This window comes from Anthonomus grandis, chromosome 14 (assembly GCF_022605725.1).
Source record: "Anthonomus grandis grandis chromosome 14, icAntGran1.3, whole genome shotgun sequence".
NCBI lineage: Eukaryota > Metazoa > Arthropoda > Insecta > Coleoptera > Curculionidae > Anthonomus > Anthonomus grandis.
This window is the reverse complement of record NC_065559.1, coordinates 4,594,392-4,615,585: the sequence shown is the minus strand read 5'-3', so window position 1 is coordinate 4,615,585 and position 21,194 is coordinate 4,594,392. Positions and strand designations below refer to the sequence as shown.

Below are 21,194 nucleotides of genomic sequence, written 5' to 3'. Positions count from 1 at the left end.
ACATGTATGACCGAAATTAAAGGTAACTGGAAACTGTTTCTACTCTGTGACGTCCATAGACTTAATAATTTTTTAATAAAAAAAAATCTGGCAATACCAATGGTCGGCAACAAATATGTGGGTGTCTGGACGTGGCCAATTCCAGTGGAAGATCATTCAGTTCCCCCCTCGGTGGGGGATAAAAGTGTATAAAATCCGGCGAGTGGCGCGCGTTATATTCATTCATTTCGCGCTTCGACAAGACTTCTGGATACACTCTCCGGATCCGGATCCCACGGAGTTCTCTCGTCCGAATTTCTGGAAAAGTTTTCGCGGTTCGGCACACGCTCTTTTTCAATCAGGGTGCACACGTCCACCACGCTGGTTTGGTTTTTTTGGTATCTGGCTGGTAGAGGTTTCGCAACACTTCTTGGTACTAAAGTTTGTTCTTAAGGTAAGTAATTTTTTTGGGTCCTAATAGTAACGGAAAAGTTTCATTAAAGAAGTTCTTAATTATTTAGAAAAAAATTTGTGCAAATGGGATGTAAAATAATTTCTACTAATGTATGAAAAAATTTTAATAATATAAAAGCTTAAGGGTTAAAATATATTTAAATATAATACTAGTTACTGTAATTAAATTGAAAATATTTAAATTATTTTAATATTTTATATATTATTAAAGAAATATTTAAATTGATTTTCAAATATAAAATTAACGTAATTGTCAAATTTTAAATAGTGAGTTAATTTAATTATCAGGATATCAGGACATTTCCTATTAGACCCCTAAAAACATTTTTTTTTTAATTTGTAAAATTATCAATAAAAAAGCAGATATAAATAAATAATTTTTAATTTATATTTCAGATAATAAATTGAAATATAAACATTTACTTTAATAACATATTAATTTTTTTCTCTTTAAAAAATATATTTTTTAATATAAATTATTCATCAGTAAAAAAATATTTAAGTTACGCAAATTAAATATTATTCTTGTCCTTTAAAAAATCGAATAAAAAAAACAAAATTTAAAACATGAAATTATTATTCTTTAAACATCAAATTATTACTAAAAGGCACAATAAATCGCTACACTGTTTTTCCATTTTTAAAACACTAAAAATTACAAAAAATTTTGTTATTTAACTACTATAAACAAAATTGATTTATTTAAATAAATTTAATAAAAATTAATCTTTAGTCACTAAAAATTTTAAGAAATATCCGAGTGTATGGAAACTGGAACTTCTCAGTATCAAAAATCCTTGATAAGCACCTCTATAATCAACTTTGCCAATTTACTGAGTTAAACGATATAAAAAGTTCAGGAATTTCAACATGTCAACAAGTTTAGTGTCAATTTTGAATGATATTAAAATGAACTAGGAACAAACTCATCTTACGTGTATAGCACTGCTGGATTTAAGTAAGGCTTTTGATACCCTTAATCACGAGTTGTCATTAGCTAATTTAAAAAATGTAACCATTTCGGAAAATTGTTGTGTTGACGATTCACAAGTCTTCTTCAATCCTTATTCTTGTTAACCATATTAACATAACACCATAACATTTCACCAAAAATTCACTCTGATATATTAAACTTAAATAAGTACGCAGAAAACTATAACCTCAAATTAAATGCTGAAAAGTCGAAAATTTTTATTACGTGTTCTTCAATTAATTTTTAAATAATATTCCAATTATTGTGCTGTGCTTGAAACAAAAAATTTAGGAATATCATTTAATAGTTCTCTCTCAATTGAGTGTCATATACAGTGTGACCCATTTGTTTTCGAATCACCCTGATAAAAAGTTTATTTTTGGTGCGATTTTGCTCGGGTTTCTTTTAAATGTTAGGTCCAGAAAAACTGCATCATTATAACAAAAAAAATTGAGCCATGCAAATTCCAAGGCCTACTAATGTCAGTTTTTAAGGGCCAAATTTTAAGAAACCATGCTAGGCATTTATTTAGCAAAAAATTGTGCACACCACTGGATTCGGCATCCCCCAAAACGGCCTTATACCAAATTTCACCAAAAAATATTATATAATGTAAACTTAAATTTTTTTGCTATGGAACTCCATGAAACAGTTTCTGTTGCCAGTAATGCACAAAAATCTATGGCATGTATAACAAAAAAACTTTTTTTTTTTGGTACAAGAGTCATTTTTACATCTAACCGAATTTTTTAAGTCTGTGGCAATTTCTGGAAAGAAACTGAATTCTTCTAGTACCTACACCTCGGATGTTTTCTTGGGATTCACTTTGTGGGTTGGGTGTATTTGTCAAAAGTTGAGTGGCAATTTCGATTTTAAAATCTAAATATTGTTGTATTTTGCGGGGATTTTAAATATTTCTTTATCTTTTCGATAAAAAATCCATGAGTTAGCCATTGCTAGATCAAAGAAATGGAAAATGACCCTTTCAGTCGCTTGGCTCGAACTCTATAATAGTTAATCATTCGGTTAATCAAGTCTATTCCTCCCATACAATCGTTGTATTTAGCAACAACGTAAGGTCTTTTAATCTGAATGTATTTAGAGTCTTTCTTAGACCACCTTTTACACTCATCGCTATAGGTTGAATTCCTAGAGCAGTAGATGCCAAAAGTACAGATTTCAGATCATACCATCGTACAACTACTATTTCGCCATCTTGTCTCACAATTTGTTCCGAGCTGCCTCTACCTATCTTGGCCATCATTTTTTCCGAAGTTAAATTTGCTGCCGCTGGTATACGAGATTTCATAATGGTTCCAGTACAATATTTCTCTTGTTGACGAAGATATTCGAGAAGTGGTATTATCGTGAAATATCTATCGCAATACACATGACTTCCAGGAAATAATGTCCTTCCAAGGCGAATAACAGCAGAAGGTCCAACACCAAGTCGTTTTACAGAATCATCTGGAAAAGTATCTTTTCCTTGATATAATTCAAAGTCTACGACAAGATCATCAGGAGCAGCAACAAGAAAATTTTTTAAGCCCTCTGGATTTGGCTTTCCTCTAACTAACTGCTTTATTTTACAAGTCCCTGTAAATGGGATCATCTGTTCATCTACAGCAACCACTTTCTCTCTAGGTAGCTGCAAACACCCCTGCCATACTGCTTTTATAACAGGACGTACTTTCCAAGATTTGTCAGACCTGCGTACCTCTTCAGCGATGCTGCCATCAATGACGATTTTAAGGTTACTTCTTATAGCAAAAAATCTATCTCGAGTCATTGTATCTGCAATAGCTAAAACTTTAGTGGTTTTTGCCCAGTACATTCTGATTTTGGGGTATTTTAGACAGGACATCAAACAAACTATTCCAAAAAAATGTTTAATCTCATTAAGAGTCAATTTAAGAGATACTCCTTTAAGTTCAACGTACCTTGCATTTGTGCAATCACACACTTTTTAGAATAACTAATCTTCAAAGTACATGGCTAAATACGATTTTGCAGTCCAATCTTACCGGAGCTCTGCGCTGCATTCACTAGAGGGGCCTTCAAAATTTGGAGGTGCAAAAGTATCATCTCTTCTCCAAGACTTTCGCTTTAAAGGATCCACAGATTGCTTGGCCATTTTTAAGTTTTCTCTCAGCAGCACCGAAGTGTCCAACGTAGTGGATGCGAGGTCTTAAGCTGCTTAAATAATAAAATAACCAAACTGGAAACATAAAACTGGCATGTCCATTTAAATTGACGCTAGGTCCCAGGAGGATATATAAACGTAATTTATCTCTCTTTCTTATTTAAAAATATGCGACAATCTTATTAGTCAGCGATGCGGCCCCTTATATACTCGACTGACCATGGTTCCGGAAGATTCGTTGATTTGATTCTTTGATTCTGCCAATATCGACAGAATGTTCCTCTCTTGCACCTAGACCTCTTGTAGAAATAAAAATCAACGGTTTTATGTTTACACAACGACGCTGGGGAGTATAATAGCACACCAGAACTAGCACACCTATATCCTCCAGTGCAGGTTACCGAGTTCGCATGCGAGTATGAGAATTTCTAGTGTTTTCAGATCCTCGGCAAGCAACTCTTTCCTTAAAGAACACCTACAAAGCGTGTCAAACGTCTTTATAGGTTGGCTCATGATGTGGCGCCTCTTTGGTAACCAGGTAGAAGATCTTTCGACGAGTCTCTTCATCGGTTATCTTGGTTATCCTCGATGGTGGTTTTTAGCAATTGAGCATCTTTCTCCTCTAATAATGTTTGCAGTCCTCTGAACAGGGTCTTCTTGATAGAGCATCTACATTTTCATGGATTCTCCCTGCTCGATGTTCAGTATCAAAGTCCAACTCCTGTGTAGCCATCTTGCTACTTTCAGATTTTTAAACTGAAGGAGCAATTTTAAAGCTGCACGGTCAGTTCGCAATAGTAAATTCCTTCTATAAAAGTACTTGTAGAAATGCTCCATCGCTTTTACAACAGCTTGCAACTATCGGCGAGTGAGGCAATAGTTGTCTTTTAGGCGATTAAAGACTTCCTGGCAGTCTTGGGATGATTGAAATTTTCGTTCTCCTTCTGTCAAGCTGGTCAATGGTTTTGCGACGTTCGCAAATCCCTCCACATAGCGTTGGTAGTAAGTGCATAACCCCAAGAAGCTGCGTAGCTCATGCTTCTCTTTGGGAACTGGCCAATCTCTGACAGTCTGGACCTTTGCCTTAACAACCGCAACTCCTTGACTGGAAACGATGTGACCCAGATACTGCACAGTTCTTTGAAATAGATGACATTTCATTGGGCTCGACTTTAATCCAGAGCCTCGTAGTCTCAGGAATACTTCTTCCAGATTTTTCATATGGTCGTACAGGCAAGTTTTCCAGGACCGTTCCCTTAAATTCGTTTTCACAGTTCAAATGGGATCACGTTAAATTGCCATAACTCAGCAACCACCGTGAAAGCCGTATTTTTCCGGTCTTCAGGGGTGAACTCAACTTGTCAGTATCCACTTTTCAGGTCTAGCGTGGAAAGGATCTTCGATCAGTTAGGGTGTCCAAAGTATCATCAATTAGGTTATTAATAATAATTCATAAGAAAAATATTATCTTTTTGGATTTTTGTTTGTGGTGTTTTCAGTCTTTTGTTACTAATACAAGTAAACCTTAATGGCTTATACTTCCCGCGAATATGCGGAAATGCTCGAGTTGCTTTCCAAGAATATGAATGCCATTTTCTCTGTGAAAATCGCTATTCTGACCATAAGTGTTCATAAATGTGCGTCAGTGTAGGCAACATTCCTGGTCAGCCACGGAAAGTAGGAAGGCCTAGGAAGGATAACGATGAAGAAGATATTGTGGATATTGCAACAGAGAACCTAACAACAAGCGTTTTCGCATATTAAGATGTCGGATCCACAGTTCATCGAATTTTACAAAGGATCTGTGATTAGAAAAAAAGAAACCATCCAATGGTCGCCGCGCTCACCTGACCTGAACCCCATAGACTTTTTTCCATGGAAATATTTTAAAGAACTTGTTTTCATCAATGAAAGCCAGGCTGAAATACAATTCTGAAGAAAAATAAGACAAGCGGCCAACGTTATTGCCGGTAATCTTCGCAGAATTTGGTCAAGCCGTCTTTCTTCTTTACCAGTTCCACCGGTGAAGACTATGGACTGCTGGTTCTATGACACCTCCTTGATCATACTCGCAATAGTCTTATCCCTCCAGTCTCTTGGCCAGTGGTAGACTTCAAGCTATCTGCCGGATAGGACAAGACTATGTTGGTCCTCTCTTTCTTCCTAGTATTAAAAACGTCTCGATATCTATGTTCCAAATATCGTAGCCTCCTTCTTTAGTCTAGATTTAGACTGATACTCGACGACGATACCAGCTCTTTTAATTTTCTTTCTGAATAGCTTTCCGGTTGATGTCTATAGCTGTAACTTGTCAAAGTATTGTTGAAACTGCAGAGCAGTATCCTAACCCCGTGCCCTTCTTTAACATGATTGACATTCATTATTCTGTGTTGTTGTAACGTTCTGGTATTAAAGTTTCTCCTGGAAATAGGACTCCAACATTATAATCCCTTATACGACGCAAAACAACTTCCTCATCGTGTATCTTCAGGGCTCTCTCCTAAAGCTTAATTCGAAGGTCTTGGTGTCCATTATAATATATTGTATTTCTTCAGTTTCACTTTTCTTGGTAGATATCCTGGTCGAAGCAAGTTACTCAAGCCAGCTAGGACTCTGTTTTCGCTACGTAAGATGTTAGAAAGGAAATATAGTCTTAAATACTATATTTCCTTTTTAACATCTTTTGTTTAATTTATTTGTGAGCCAAGAGAAGTAAGACCCATTATCTGTTACAAGGTTTATGTCTCTGTGTATATTAGGTTTTCTCTTTTATTATTTCTCTCTTAATCTTATTCCTCTTTATTCTATTGATGTATAAAGTCTTTTGTCTAAAGTTTTAAGTCATTTTTTTTGTACTGCGCATGATCCCCAAATAGTCCGTGTATGCTTTCGTAACTTCTTGAATTTCTTGCCTATTTCTATAACCTAATCTTTATCCTCAAGCCCTCTTATCACATATTACACCCTGTGGTAGCCCACTTTAGATATTGAAAGGTTCTGTCGTTGTTCCCTCAACCTTAACTTGGGCCTTGGATTCTAATATGCGCATCTTCGTCAGATTGTTTGGGAAAGCGCAGTTTTTTATGATGATGTCCATAGGTTCTCATATCCATAGGCATTTTCCCATTGCTTTATCAGAATTTGTCTCGCGTTAAATATCTGTCCCGATGATCACCTCATCCTTAATCTCAGCCACTATCACAGGATTTTCATAAGTGCACTTCCTATGGTGAATGTGAGGTTTGTTTCACCATCAATAGTTGCTCGATGTTCTTTCTTCGATTCTTCGATTGCCGAACCTTAGCTACAGTTTGGACTATGGCACCAATTTTTCAACTGCATGTACTAGACCAGTTCCAAATTTAAAGCACAACTATCAGTTAAATAAAAGGTGGTTTAGTGTATAGAATTATGTGTTTATATCGGACAAACAGGTAGATACTTGAAAACAAGAACCTCAGGACACCAAAGAAGCACTCGACCACATAACCTAATTTTTTACCTGCTTCAAATAGGAAAATGTTTCTTTAAAATTTGATCTCCAATTTTACAATGAAGAAACGTCGATCATATCGATATCATAATTGATGATTGATGATGGGCTTAAATTTGAAGATCATATTACCAAGATAAGGTTTCTTTTAGTTGATATGCTCTTAGAGTAATTTCTTATAGTTTGAACTTTGAAATTAGTTAGCAGCAAGGCTTTGTCAACAACTCTGTGATAATAAAGCTAGATTTTGAATTTGAATATCAACGTAAATTAAAAAAAAAGACTTATGCAAGAATGTATAACATTTCAAAAACAATATAAGAAACAAGAAACTGAGGATTTAGAGAAGTCATACTTTAACCTAATCGATAAAACCCTACTTAAATAATTAAGTTTAACAAAAATAATATAATATTTCTATGACGGACCCGTATTTTATTTAAATTTCTTCAATAAGATAAATAATTAATGAATACCTCTCGTTTAATCTTAACACTTTAAACCATTTTGCTGTTGGTTGTCTAAGACCAAAATCCATTTAATTTCTTTCTCCGTTTATCTCCTTTCTCGTTTATTTGACTTTTTTCAACTTTCTTAAAAAAGAGAAAAAAAAGTCGAATCATCATTTTTTTAAAACTAAATTAAACTGATTGTAATTTATTATTACTAACTTGGTAAGACGTCGAAGTGAACATAAAACGAAAAAAAAAACTTAAGCTCTTCATTTTATAAATACGGTATTGTTTTAAAAATTGATAAAAAATTACTAAAGTGCTGTCACATTATCGCATACCAACTTGACTAAATTAAACTAATTGTAATTTATTATTACTAACTTGGTAAGACGTAGAAGTGAAGATAAAACTAAAAAAAAAAAACTTAAGCTCTTCATTTTATAAATGCGGTATTGTTTTAAAAGTTGATAAAAAATTACTAAAGTGCTGTCACATTATCGCATACCAACTTGACATTCCATTTGTTAGCGAGTCCTTAGCAAATGGGGATTCTATCGGTGACGACACCCCATTATCCTGTCCTGGTCCATAGTCGCTATTAAGTAACATACAGACCGTTTAATTACTCGATTACAGAAATTCATGTCTGTAATACGAGGTACAAAGCCTCTTTAGGGAGAGAGGAAAATTGTATTAAACCAATTAGAAAGGTAACATTTTTTGTTTTTAATTTGATAAGAAATACTTTTTTTATATGTACGGGGTGTCCCATTTTTGGTACTCTTGCGGGATATCTCCGTTATTTTTAGAGATAGAGTTATTTTTTCGTAAAACTAAAGATGCTGTTAAAAAAAGTTTCATGGCCCTTTTATTTTTTTAAATACAGGGCATTTTTGAAATTTTTGCATTTTGGGATCCCCGTCGTATCTCCGTTATTTTTACAGTTTTTGTAAAAGTATAGGAACGCTCTTTATATTTATAATTCATACAATTGACCTTTTTTTTACCTTTTCATAAATATATAACGGTATGGACTTATTTTCAAAAATACGCATAAGGAATTGCATCATTCTTATTTTTTTTTGTAATAAAGGAACCTAAAATATTCTCATAATTTTCAATTATTCATTAAAACAATACGAATTAAGTGTTATATATTTTTCATCAGATGTAAGTAGTAAAGATGTAAAATATTTGTAATTTTCATCGTTTTTTTTAGAAAATTTATTCATTAAAATTAGGACTAAGTCTAATTTTAATGAATAAGTCTTTTGCATCAAATTCATTCATTAAACTAGTTAAGTTAAATTTTCCAACAGATGGTGCAACTAACAAGTTATTTTTAAATCGTTAGTTTCGTAACACCGTTTGCTGTAGCGCCACTAAGAGCTGAAGGGTAGAGTGAAGGCGCATGACCAGACGGAAATGGAATTCCGTAGCAACTATCAATCGCTGAAGAAACAATTCTCGTTTCTTCAGCTTTTTCTGAAGAAAATAGAATTCAGAAACTTTTAACTTTAAACTTTCTGAACTGAAAACTGACTACTCTCGGCAATGCGGCTCCTTATATACTCGGCAGAACGCTGCTCCGGAAGGTTCTCGCCAACCTTCGAGACGTCGTGTGGTGTGCCAATAAAAACTATTAAAAATATCGTTACAATAACCATAACTTGTAGATGAAAGTGAATCAACAGAAGACAGATTGAGATAATCTCTGATAAGTTCTTATTCACTTTTCGTGATTTATACCTTAAACCCTCTATTAATTAAGCTATCTAATAATTAATTTAATCATTAAATAATTTTTAAAATGATCGTGAATTAAATTTAAATTGATTTCTACTTTATAGTAATTTTTTTCATATATCCCAGAGATGTTAACTGTGAACTGAATAATAATTTAAATATAATGCTAAATTGAAAATAAATTATTTATTCACATATTTTTAATATTGTTAGAGACTTTTAATTAGTATTCACATTAATTTTTTCAAGTAGATTTATTCATTACATTATTTGATAACTCATATATCACTGATAGTAATTTTCTGTCGTATTTCCAGGTATTTTAATTGTAAAATATATAATAATTTGATTATAATGATATATTAAAAATAATTTTGTTATTTTACTTATCTTTAATATTTTTAGACATCTTTACGTAGTTTTCACATTAAATTGATGTATTTGAATTATTATTTCTTATTTATTAAACGGTACAAAGTTTGCTTTTCAAATTTCGTCATAAAATCATTTTTTACTATTTCAACTTACTCATTAATTACATAATCAACATTTTATGTTATGTATTTTCTTAATATTTTACTAATTGCCCTTGTTCTTAACCTTTCTTTAAGTGCTCAACTTTTGAGTAAAATATTATTTCATATAAGGAAACTTATTCGTCAATCTTTCCATATCTTTCTCTCTCTCTCTTTCATAGTTCTCTAATAAAGAAATAAGAAATTGGAAACGTTTAATATTAATAATGGAATTTCTAATGCGCTTAACACCAGCTATGATTTAAATCGTAAAGTAAACAGCTATAAATTGTTCTACGGGACGGTGATTCAATGGCCTACATTATTAAATTAACACCCTTACGAAATTACCTTAAATGAAACGCTTAATCTCATCAATATAAAATTTTAGCAATAGTTTTTGAGCAGCATATTTTTTTTATTATGGTCATTACTGCCTTGAAAATAATTTGCCAATTTTCTATTATCTATGAAATTATTTAGTATTAAAATATCATTTTAAAAAAATCATTTATTTCCCTTCTCATATCCCCTCTATATCGAAAAACATAATAAATCCGAAGCGAAGGCATAAAATATTTAGGCAAACAGTTCGTGACAGTCTTCTAATCTTTGCTAATATTTGTCTTGGTAATTTTATCACTTTTTATGGAATTACCTATATGATCAAATATTGGAATTTTCTTTTAAAATAATGGCTTTCAGGAGAATTAATTTAATTTATAGAGCATTAAAATACGTTCTCGTGTAGAAACTAGTCTCAGTAAATTGTTATTAAAATAATAATTTTTTAAAGCAACTTATAATTATTGTTTAATTACTATTTTAATTATTACTTGGTTTTTAATTATTAGAGATTAATAACAATCTAGCTACACAAACAACGTTATGCTAGAGAAAAGACACAAAAATATATGTTTTATATTTATTATATTAAGGCATAACTTAATTGGACCAGGTACACCTTTCCTTTAAATCTCCTTTTTTTTTAGATAAACTTAAGTAGGTTTTATTTTTAATTTTTAAAAAGATTATTTCTGTAATTAAAATTTAAGATAACATACTTTAAAAGAAAAATAACTTTGTATTTCAATTCAAACACACTTAAATTATGCAATATTAGGTCGTCTTTTAGCAATCATTTTCAACGTGATTTTTTAAATACAGCCTGGATTTTTTTTCTATTTTGGCTTTTCTTTGCATTCATAAGAAATATATATCAAACAGCATTTCTTCCATGGCAGAATAGCAAAAATGATACGTGAAATAGAATTGAATATATTTTTTTATATTCATAATTTTAAACACCCTATTTAACAAAAATGGAAGATGTATGTACATACATCTGCCCTTTCCACGAGTGTTTCGTAATAAGCTCCAATTTGTACAGGTACTTTGGAATAATACACGTATTAAGGTAATGAACCCATTGGCGATTGTATCAATCATATGCTTTATTGTCAAGAAATTACAACATTTTGTAGACAAAGCTAATTAAAAAAACATATAAAAACAAAATAAAACAAAACACACAAAATAAAGAAATAAAAAAATAAAAATAAATGCATGAAAAACTGTATAAAAACAATGTACCAATCATGATGTATAAAATGTCAATAAAAATAAACACAATAGTTAATAACAGTAAATTAATTAAATACAGAATAAAAATGCAATTTATTTACTAAAAAAAAGAAAAAAAACTAATATATTCTCTATTTTAAGATATAAAAAGAGCCAGTGTGTGTGTGATACCCAAAAAGTTATCCTAGAAAAAAATCCTCCACTGCGTACAAGGCTTTTTCCAAAAAATACGCCTTCAAAGCATTATGAAATCGAGAAAAAGAAGTAATTGATTTAATTTCCAAAGGCAAATGATTATGCATCTTTTTGGCTCTGTATAGAATAGAGCTTTTTACTAACTCGGACCGAGGGGTTTGCAGATGTTTGCATTGCCCTTGCCCTTGCAACAATTATGCAATTGCAATTTATGCAATTGCAATTGCAATGCAATTTATTCATGTTTATCAAGTACCTTTATCAGGCAATTTATTTGTTAAGTAATTTTCACAATTTGATTTTTATAATTTTGGATTCTTATTATTTACTTTTTTTATAGTAAAAACCAAATTTTGAATTATGATGAACTGAATTGAATGATACGATTGATTTATACTTTAAACCCTCTATTAATTAGGTTATCTAATAAATAATTTATTCGTAAATAATTTTTAAAGTTCGATTCTTGTATCTTAAAATTCTTATTCAATTTTTAAAATGATCTTGAATTAAACTAATTATACAATTAATTTCTACTTTATAATAATTTTTTTCATATATTTTTATCCCTTAACTGGTATGGCGGAAAAAAATCACGTTCCAAGTATGGTGGGGTCAAATTAGACCTTTCGATTTTTTTTTAAACTAAAACAAAAACAAATTTAAAAATATGAAAATAATAATATATTAACAACTCTGAGGCCATATAAGCCAAAAAAGTTGCACTTAAAATAAAGCTAGACTAAAAAATATAAGGTTTTTTAAAAAATAGGCTTTGTTCAAAATGACTCGAAAATAAACTAAAAAACACACAATTTAGGTGAAAAATTAAGAAGATGTTCTTAAATAAATGTGAAAACGTTCAAAATACTTAAAAATAAAATCCTAAAATGGTTTATAAAAAAACTAACAAACATGTTTGAACCTTCTATTATTGGCAATTATTGCAACGAATTCTTTCTACGCAATGATTTTTACAAACGTATTTATGGCAGTTATCACATATAAGTGATTGTTCATTATCATTGCGTGGACAAATAGAACACCTTGCATGCTTAGGTGGTCTTTCCCCATGTTCATTTCTGCCTGGACCTATCTCTGGAATCTGACCAATTCGATGAATAAGCGCTTTTAATTCCCTGGAAATATTTTCCATTTGAGATCGGCGAATTAATTGGTTATGTATTAGATCTCTTCCTAAGGTAACTAGAAACTTTTGGTGTGTCATTTCAGCCTCTGGATGAGCATTATTATATAAAATACTTCCACTTACAGCGCTAATATCCTATCCATCATTCGAAACCAAATTGCTTGCGGCCATCTTCTAGTGCGTCTACCAACTTTATAATTTGCACACGTCTGATCTAATACATCTACCCCCCACTTTGGTAATATTGTAAAAATCTATCATGTCTGGAAGTTTATTTTCTCTGTCCAAAATTCTATCATTATGATGAAAACTTGATATAAAACAAACTGCTCGATTTTTTACTGGAACATAAGATAGCAAAGTCACGTCTCTGGTAAATCGAAGAATAAACCGGTCACTGCTTATTTGGCAGAAATTCCTTTGCTAGGTCCCTTTTGTTTTTTGGGATAGTACCGACATAGGTAAGTTTACAGCGTTGTAGCTCTTCGACAAGCTCTAAAGAAGAAAACCAGTTATCCCCAGTAACATTTCGATTAGAATTTTTTATCGGATCAACTAAAGAAAGAACATTGAGGGTGGGTATGGCTAGCTTCTTAGGATTCTGCAAAATATATCGGAAATATGGGCTAGCTTGTCTCCGGCTTCAATGCGCTGACTTCTGGTGTCTGGATCATCAAATCTCAAAGCTGTGAGGAGAAAATTAAATCTTTTTGCAGTCATTACGGAATGAAATATATCACGACCCGTGCCATCAGTTGCGAAAAGGGAATTAATATCTTCGTGGTTCGACTTGAATACGCCTGCCAAGAAGAGGAGACCAATAAATGCCAACATTTTGGTTTCGTAAACATGATTTAAAAATTGGCAGGATAAGGCATTGTGCCCATAACTAGCTTGCAAGCTCGTTATTTTTTCATTGGTCTTCTCGATAATTTGCTCGATTATTGTATCGTCAACTAACAGCTTAAAAGCTTCTGTGGCTGAATTTGGTTTGTTAACTCGTGCTGGTCCAGAAAGTCCTGGTAGATGCGAAACAATATTGCTTGAGCTTTTGTTGACCATTTTTTTCTATTTTTCCCATAATAGTAGCTTCTTACGCCAGTTTCACTCTCATCATCACTACTATCTTCCAAAATATCTGGTTCAATATCCAAATTTATTTCATCTGGCAAATTACCAACACCCGGTTCAGAATCACTATCGCTTGCAGAAATATGTTCACTAACGATAGTCTCGGCATCAGAAATGTCGCTGTCATTATCAAAAAAAGTGTTAGCAAGCTGTTCTAACTCGTGCTCTGTTAGTGGTGCCTTTTTATCCTTTAAAGAAGCCATTACATTAAAAAATTAGAAAACCCAAAAAATTACGTTTAACGTATGGCGGGGTCAATTTTGACCCATTTAATTCACAGACCTTAGCTAAACGAAAACTCAAACGCGACTGCCACGCAGAAATATTCTACTCAGTACGGCCGAGGAGTACATGGAAGGCAGTGTTTCCACTTGCAATAGTTTTTCTTTAATAAAATTTTTTATTTTGGATGGGGTCAAAATTGACTCACCATACCAGTTAAGGGTTAATATTGTTAGAGACTTTTACTTAGTGTTCGCATTAATTTTTTCAAATATTCATTCAATTTCAACACAATTCCCTCATTTATTTTTCAGCAGAATTATTAATTATATTATTTTTTCCATATTTCTAATTCTCTCTCAATTTTCCGAAAAAATATAAAGAATGTGTTATATAGTTTTTTTCCAGTTAGACTAAGATTGCAATTTTACATTGCATATTATAAAATTCATTGTTCTACTTTTAGTGGATTGTAGTAATAATTATACAGGGTGTCCCAAAAGTCAACGATAAGCCGAAAAAGGGTAATAGACTGGGTGCTCAGAGATTCAAAGAAATACTTAAAAAAATCTATCTTGAGTATTAATAAAATTGACACCCCCTGTTGATCTTTTTAGTACTGCGGTTACAAATGTTTGAATTTATTAACAATTTTTATTTTAATGTAACCCTGAATAACCCGCGATAAATTACAAAACTAAATTCAAACAAAACTGTTCACATTTTTAAGAAATTATCAGATTTTTGCGTAACTTGTGTTGAAAATTGTGTCTTTTGACCATTATTTCCCAAATTTAACTAACTGTTCTGAAAAAGAAAATTACCTCACTGTCTGGCAAGTGATTTCAAAAGTTGGCGTATCTAATCTAGATTTTAAAATGGTAAGATACTTGCTAGATTATTGCTTCAATAGGTGTGTATTTTTATTTTTTTTAGTACATAGTCAAATGTACGCCGCTGCTCTAAGCTAATTTTATAGTCAAAATAAATAATGGAACAAAATCAAAGTAAATGAAAAAAAACTTTATTAGAGTTACAACAAATGCTCAAATTGTCTGCCTCCATTCCTAATACACATTCTAATCCTTTTTAGAACAGATCGCGTTATTAATCGGGCGAATCTTCCATTGTTGATCTGTTCAACGGCTGCCTGTATTTTTTGGCGCAGTTCAGCTACCTTTTCTATAGTATTGAAAAAATTAATTCACATTAATTTTTTCAAGTAGATTTATTCATTACATTATTTAATAACTCATATACCACTAATAGTAATTTTCTGTCGTATTTCCAGGTATTTTAATTGTAAAATATATAATAATTTGATTATAATGATATATTAAAAATAATTTTGTTATTTTACATATCTTCAATATTTTTAGACACGTTGACGTAGTTTTCACATTAAATTTATGAATTTGAATTACTATTTTTTATTTATTAAACGGTACAAAACAAGTGCTTACTTTTAAGTAAAATGTTATTTCATATAAGGAAAATAATTTCTAAAACTTTTAACTATAAGTTAAATTTTGAAAATGTGGATTTATTGACGAGTAACTGATTTTTTTCAATCAATATTAATTTATTTAATTTAATCAGACGCGTAAAATGTCAACCAAAATAATCCCGGATTTATAAAATAAATTAAACAAACTAAATGAGTTGGATAACACCAGGATGCACTTACTGCCTGTTTAATTTTGCTTGTATCGCAACCTGTCAACCGGGCAAATCGAGCCTAAACTAGATAAAAAACCTTTTTAAATCAAATTCGCAATTTAAAAAAAACACCTACACACACATCCAGAGCTATATTTATCTTTATTATTATATTCGACCCTTTGTACTTAACAACACCAGTTTGGACGTCGTTGAATCTGTGAAGTTCTTGGGACATAACATAATGTTGACTACTCCCTAAAATGGGACTTGCATATTGATGCCTTGTATAAAAAATTAAGTTCAGCATGCTTTGCCTTAAGATCAGTTTCCAGGGAATTAAGTTTTCAAACATCAAGAATAGTTTATTATGCCCTTTTTGAGTCACATCTACGTTACGCCCTTCCATTCTGGGGCACATACGGTGTGACTCAATTTTAGCGCATCTTTAAACTCCAAAAGAGAGCAGTTCGGTATCTGCTTGTACTTAATAGCAGAGCTCACTCTCAAGAAATCTTTAAAAAATATAAGATACTTACTCTTCCCTCTTTATTCATATTTGAATCTATTTGCTTAGTACGCAAACATAAGTTAGAAATGCCAAGTAGGCCGTCTCACAATTATTCACTTCGCAACCCATGCATACATCTGCAAACATGTGCAATGTCCTTGCCCTTGTGCATGTGCCCCTCTTACCCTTGCATATATTATACATAATTAATAGTAAGTAACATTAAAAATGAATGTAATTAATATATTACTAAAAAATTATAAATGAATTTAAAATGTAATAACCAAATAGAATCAAGCTAATAAAGCTAACAAGAAATTTCGTGGAAATTAAAATTTTACATTTAAACTGAATAAAACATGAACAATTATAAAATTTATAACAATGGAGTAAATAATAAAGTTATCCTCAAAAACGTTGACGAAGAACAATAAATAACTCTTCATCCTTATTTACAGGCTGTTCTTTTATCCAGAACCCTTTTTATTAAAAAAAAAAAAAATCCGCTCAATCCGCCACACTCCACTATAATTAGAAAATCACTTCGGCTCAATCCATATGCTAATCAAAGTTGTTTTCGTTCTTTAATATGCGAGGTTTAATTGAATTGTGTTCGTTTAGCAAAAACACGAGTTCGAGGCAAGTGGGGACGCATAAATAAGAGGTCTGGATTTACTGGACTTACACGATTTCAATTATATTGCCGAGTTGTTAAACCGAAGATTGTCGGGAGTGTTGAGGCACGTCCTAAAATGAATTCGATGAGAAATGATTATTTTATTTAATGTCTTTATCTAACACGTTGAAGACTATTTAAAACTTATTTTTTCAGACAGTTTTTTTCTCTCTCTGACTCGTTTTGTTGTAATGGAGGGGCTTCGCGCAAAATTCGGACTCCTTGGACAAAAATGCTTATAACTTTGGTTGTGTTTGGGATAGAGAAATGATCTTTGCTTTTTTATAGTCTGGAAATATGGGGCTACAGCCTGGTTAGTTACAAACTTTCATTTGTTTTTTTGTTTAGGATAGGGACTCCATTAAATTCAAAAAAATGTTTTTCTTCGATTTTGGTCAAGGGAATTTGCTAGCCCCTCTGACGGGTTAACGGTATCTTTACGGAAACAATTACCTACAGAAGATATATGCGTCTCATCGAGACCTATAAATTTTATTAAGAGACTGTTTAAAAAAATATTTTTTTGGGAGAAAAATTTAAAAAAAATGATTTTTTTTAGTTTTTTCCTTGTAAAATTTTTAAAGTGAAAAATTATAAAAAAAATCATTTGGATTAATTAAACCTGCATTCTTTCCGAGTAAAACGGCGTATCAAGTTTAAAGCTATCATTTATACAGGGTGAGTATTGTTCATTTGAAAATACCCTTTTTTCCCACTTTTGTTTTTCTACGATTAATAACTTTTTAGTGCCGCCACCTAGAGTCAAAAGTCTTATGTACAGTTTGTAGCTTGTAAAAAGCAAAATATTCGCCTATATTAACCGTGCCTCTAAGTAAAGCTGTTTTTAAGTTATGAATTCTTGAACATTTTTTCACTTTGGAAATTAATTGTGCGCACCCTGCATGTCATAGATGAACCAAAACCAATCGAGAAAATGCGCCATTTATATTACTATAACATACAAAAATTTAATTTTTTTAACATTTTTACAAGTTCCCTAAAAGTATTTTTTTTCCAACAAAGTCCCAAGCGCGAAAAATCACCCTGTACACTGGCGATTCTCATGGCCGCGTCTCCATGGCAACGAAAACGCCCATTTTCGCCGAAAAAAGGCCCTTTTTATAACCGAAATTTCACTACTAAAATCGATTGGAATCGGGCCAGAATTGATTTTAACCTGTTCCTGAAGCTTTCTACAATTTTTCCATGTACAAATTATAACGTAAGAACCTTTTTTTATAGCCTAAAACATCGACTGAAAATGGTCGAATTTGACGTCTATGCCCAATTTTAATGGCGGCTTTGACAACATGGCGTCAAAGCGGATGAATCGGCTTGGACTTGCTCCCTAATTTCATTGATAAAGTCCTTAAAATAGCTCAAAACTTCCAGGAATTGGTACGGAAATATTCAAGGGACTCTGAACAATCCGGATATATCCAAATCTTTTACAAAATCGTGTTCTTTTATTAAAAGGCACTGGCGATTCTCATGGCCGCGTCTCCATGGCAACGAAAACGACGATTTTCGCCGAAAAACGGCCCTTTTTATAACCGAAATTTAACTACTAAAAACGATTGGAATCGGGCCAGAATTGATTTTAACCTGTTCCTGAAGCTTTCTACTATTTTTCCATGTACAAATCATAACGTAAAAACCTGTTTTTACACCCTAAAACATCGACTGAAAATGGTCGATTTTGACGTCTATGCCCAATTTTAATGGCGGCTTTGACAACATGGCGTCAAAGCAGATGAATGGGCTTGGACCTGCATCCCTAATTTCATTGATAAAATCCTTAAAATAGCTCAAAACTTCCAGGAATTAGTACGGAAATATTCAAGGGACTCTGAACAATCCGGATATAAGCAAATCTTTTACCAAATTCTGTTCTTTTAGCCGTGATAATTCGGCAAAGTTTTGACGTTTCAGAATTTACCGTGTATTATTACAATATTCATGCGACACAGTGGACCATACAAGGCATTTTGATGGAGAAAAGTTACAATACAGTGGGCCCTAATGATAAAAAGAAAATCTAATCGGGATTTAAGGTATTATTTATTATGTAGGATTTTTTTTTAAACTTTTCTGTTATTTGCTCTATTTGAAAGAAATTTAGTATTCAGGGTTTATTTAGGATACAATTAATGATTTTTAACAATTTTTTTTTAAATACTGAGTTATAAGGTTACGTGACTATCAATTCAAACAATTGCAATCCTTTATTTGTTTTATCCAAGCAACTATAATAACCGATGACTAACCATATCATCAGCAAATGCTCAAAATAAATAAATAATATTTGCAACAGAGAGAAAACGCCTATTTGCAATCTAATAAATAATAAGCTTGTTATCTATATAACTTTTATAGAAAGCATATAAAATCCATAAACTAAAGGAGTTAACTGAAGCGATTATCATCATTATTGTGACATAATAAAATAGATTGTGTGTGTCAACAACGATAAAATCCCTGAGCCGTAATATTAGGTTAAGTGCTTCTAAATATATTTTCAATCTTTGCCTTGTCAATAAATTTTGTCAAAGTAACTCGTTTTGATTCTTTAATGTCGAGTACGTTTACAAGGAAATTGAGTTGATTCACTTGACAACATTGAATACAAATTTGTAACTAAAGACTTATTCATTAATTTTAGGATTGGAACAGAACTGATTAAAAGTCAATGAATAGTTTTATATAGATACTCAATTTAATGTAATTATAAGAATAATTTTATTGAGACAAATAATTTATTTTTATTTTTGCTTGCATTAATAATAAATTCTCAGGGAAAAATTTAAAAAATACAACAGATAATAATAAACGAACTGCGTAAGAAATTTAAGAATAAAATTAATTTTAAAAGTATAACTACTAAAAGTCAAATATGTTGTTTTGTAAGAATTTAACGAATATTTTTTATAAGGTTTTGATTATGGTGTCACGATAATGAATATGTTTCCTGATTCTCCATTTTTTCATTAAGGTGTCATGGAAAATGTCCATTAGAGGCAAAAAAAAATTAAATATGAGAATTAACCACATAATACTGTAATTAAAGAATAACTTGATTTAAAAAAAAATACGAAACTTGACTTTGACTACTTTTATCAAAATTTAGCAAATTTTTGGAAAAGATGAAAAATAACAAACGCCCCTTTTTTAGCATCAGTAAATTACATTGATTAATTAAAAAAATATATATATATATATATATTTATAAAAATTGTAGTTATTGAAATAAATGAATATTCTCAGAACAATAAATATTACAGTGATAAATATACAAGAATTTATAGTAGAATTTATTTATAGTAGAATTTATTATTATAGACTATAATCTACTTTGGCTCCCTCGATCCTACAAGGTCAAATTAAGATACTTGTGAAATTTAAATTCCTACACTGCTCAACAATTAATGTTAAGAATAGTATTACGTGTTTTCCTGAAATCTTTAACTGTTTCTTTAAGGTGATTAAAATGTAAAAACGAAGTCATAACAACAAATTTTACTCATCGACGTCCAAAATTGATAACGAAAGCCTAGGCCGCAATCATTTGAATTTGATTCTCTTTCTCAACTACCTATTCGCTAATTGTTTTGCTGAGTGTGTGTAATACTGATTTTCTCCTCAAGTTCCAAAATATGAACTTAATCTAGGTATATTTTAAGTCTATGATTTTAGAAAAGAAAAAATAACACAGTTTAACAATAAACAATTTATTAATTATTATATTATGACCTGGGTGTGGAAAACAAAAGTTGATTAGCTATTATATCAGCTTCATTAGCTTTGGGTGCTGCAAGCACGTTTTTTTTGCTTTCTTGAAGCTTTTTTTTTGTGGAGTACCAAAGTTTTTCTCTGTTCTAGGCAGATTTATTCAAGATTTCGACTAATGCGGCATTTTCATTTTTTTGTTGAATACTCGCCTGGTCTATAACCAATATATTATTGTTATGTTTTTCATCTGCAAAAAAAATAATATAAATAAACAAAATTATAGGCAAGTTCAGAAAAAATTAAAGTTTCTACATTGATTATTGAAGACTCAAGCACAAGATACACTAAATTGATTATCCTTCCTAACACCAGTTGAAGATCGATTAGACATTGAGGTAATAAATAGCTGTAGAATAATTTCACTTAAAGCACTATCAAAGAGTAAAGTGAATAATTTGGGAACCTACCAAATTAGGCATCATGAAACTATAAAACCCCTACAGAAAAGTTTTTATACAATTATTATAGTACTAGTAACTACCCACATTCCTGCTAACCT

The 21,194-nt window shown here is 31.4% G+C and overlaps 1 protein-coding gene across 1 annotated transcript in view; it reads left to right on the top strand.

Moving 5' to 3' along the window:
• The first annotated feature begins 225 nt into the window (after nucleotides 1-225).
• LOC126744579 (allatostatins MIP) overlaps nucleotides 226-21,194 on the top strand; it is a 101,893-nt gene continuing 80,924 nt past the window's right edge. The window contains exon 1 of the mRNA XM_050452050.1: nucleotides 226-433. The gene's annotated coding sequence lies outside the window, so the exon portion shown is untranslated. The remainder of the gene's footprint in view (nucleotides 434-21,194) is intronic.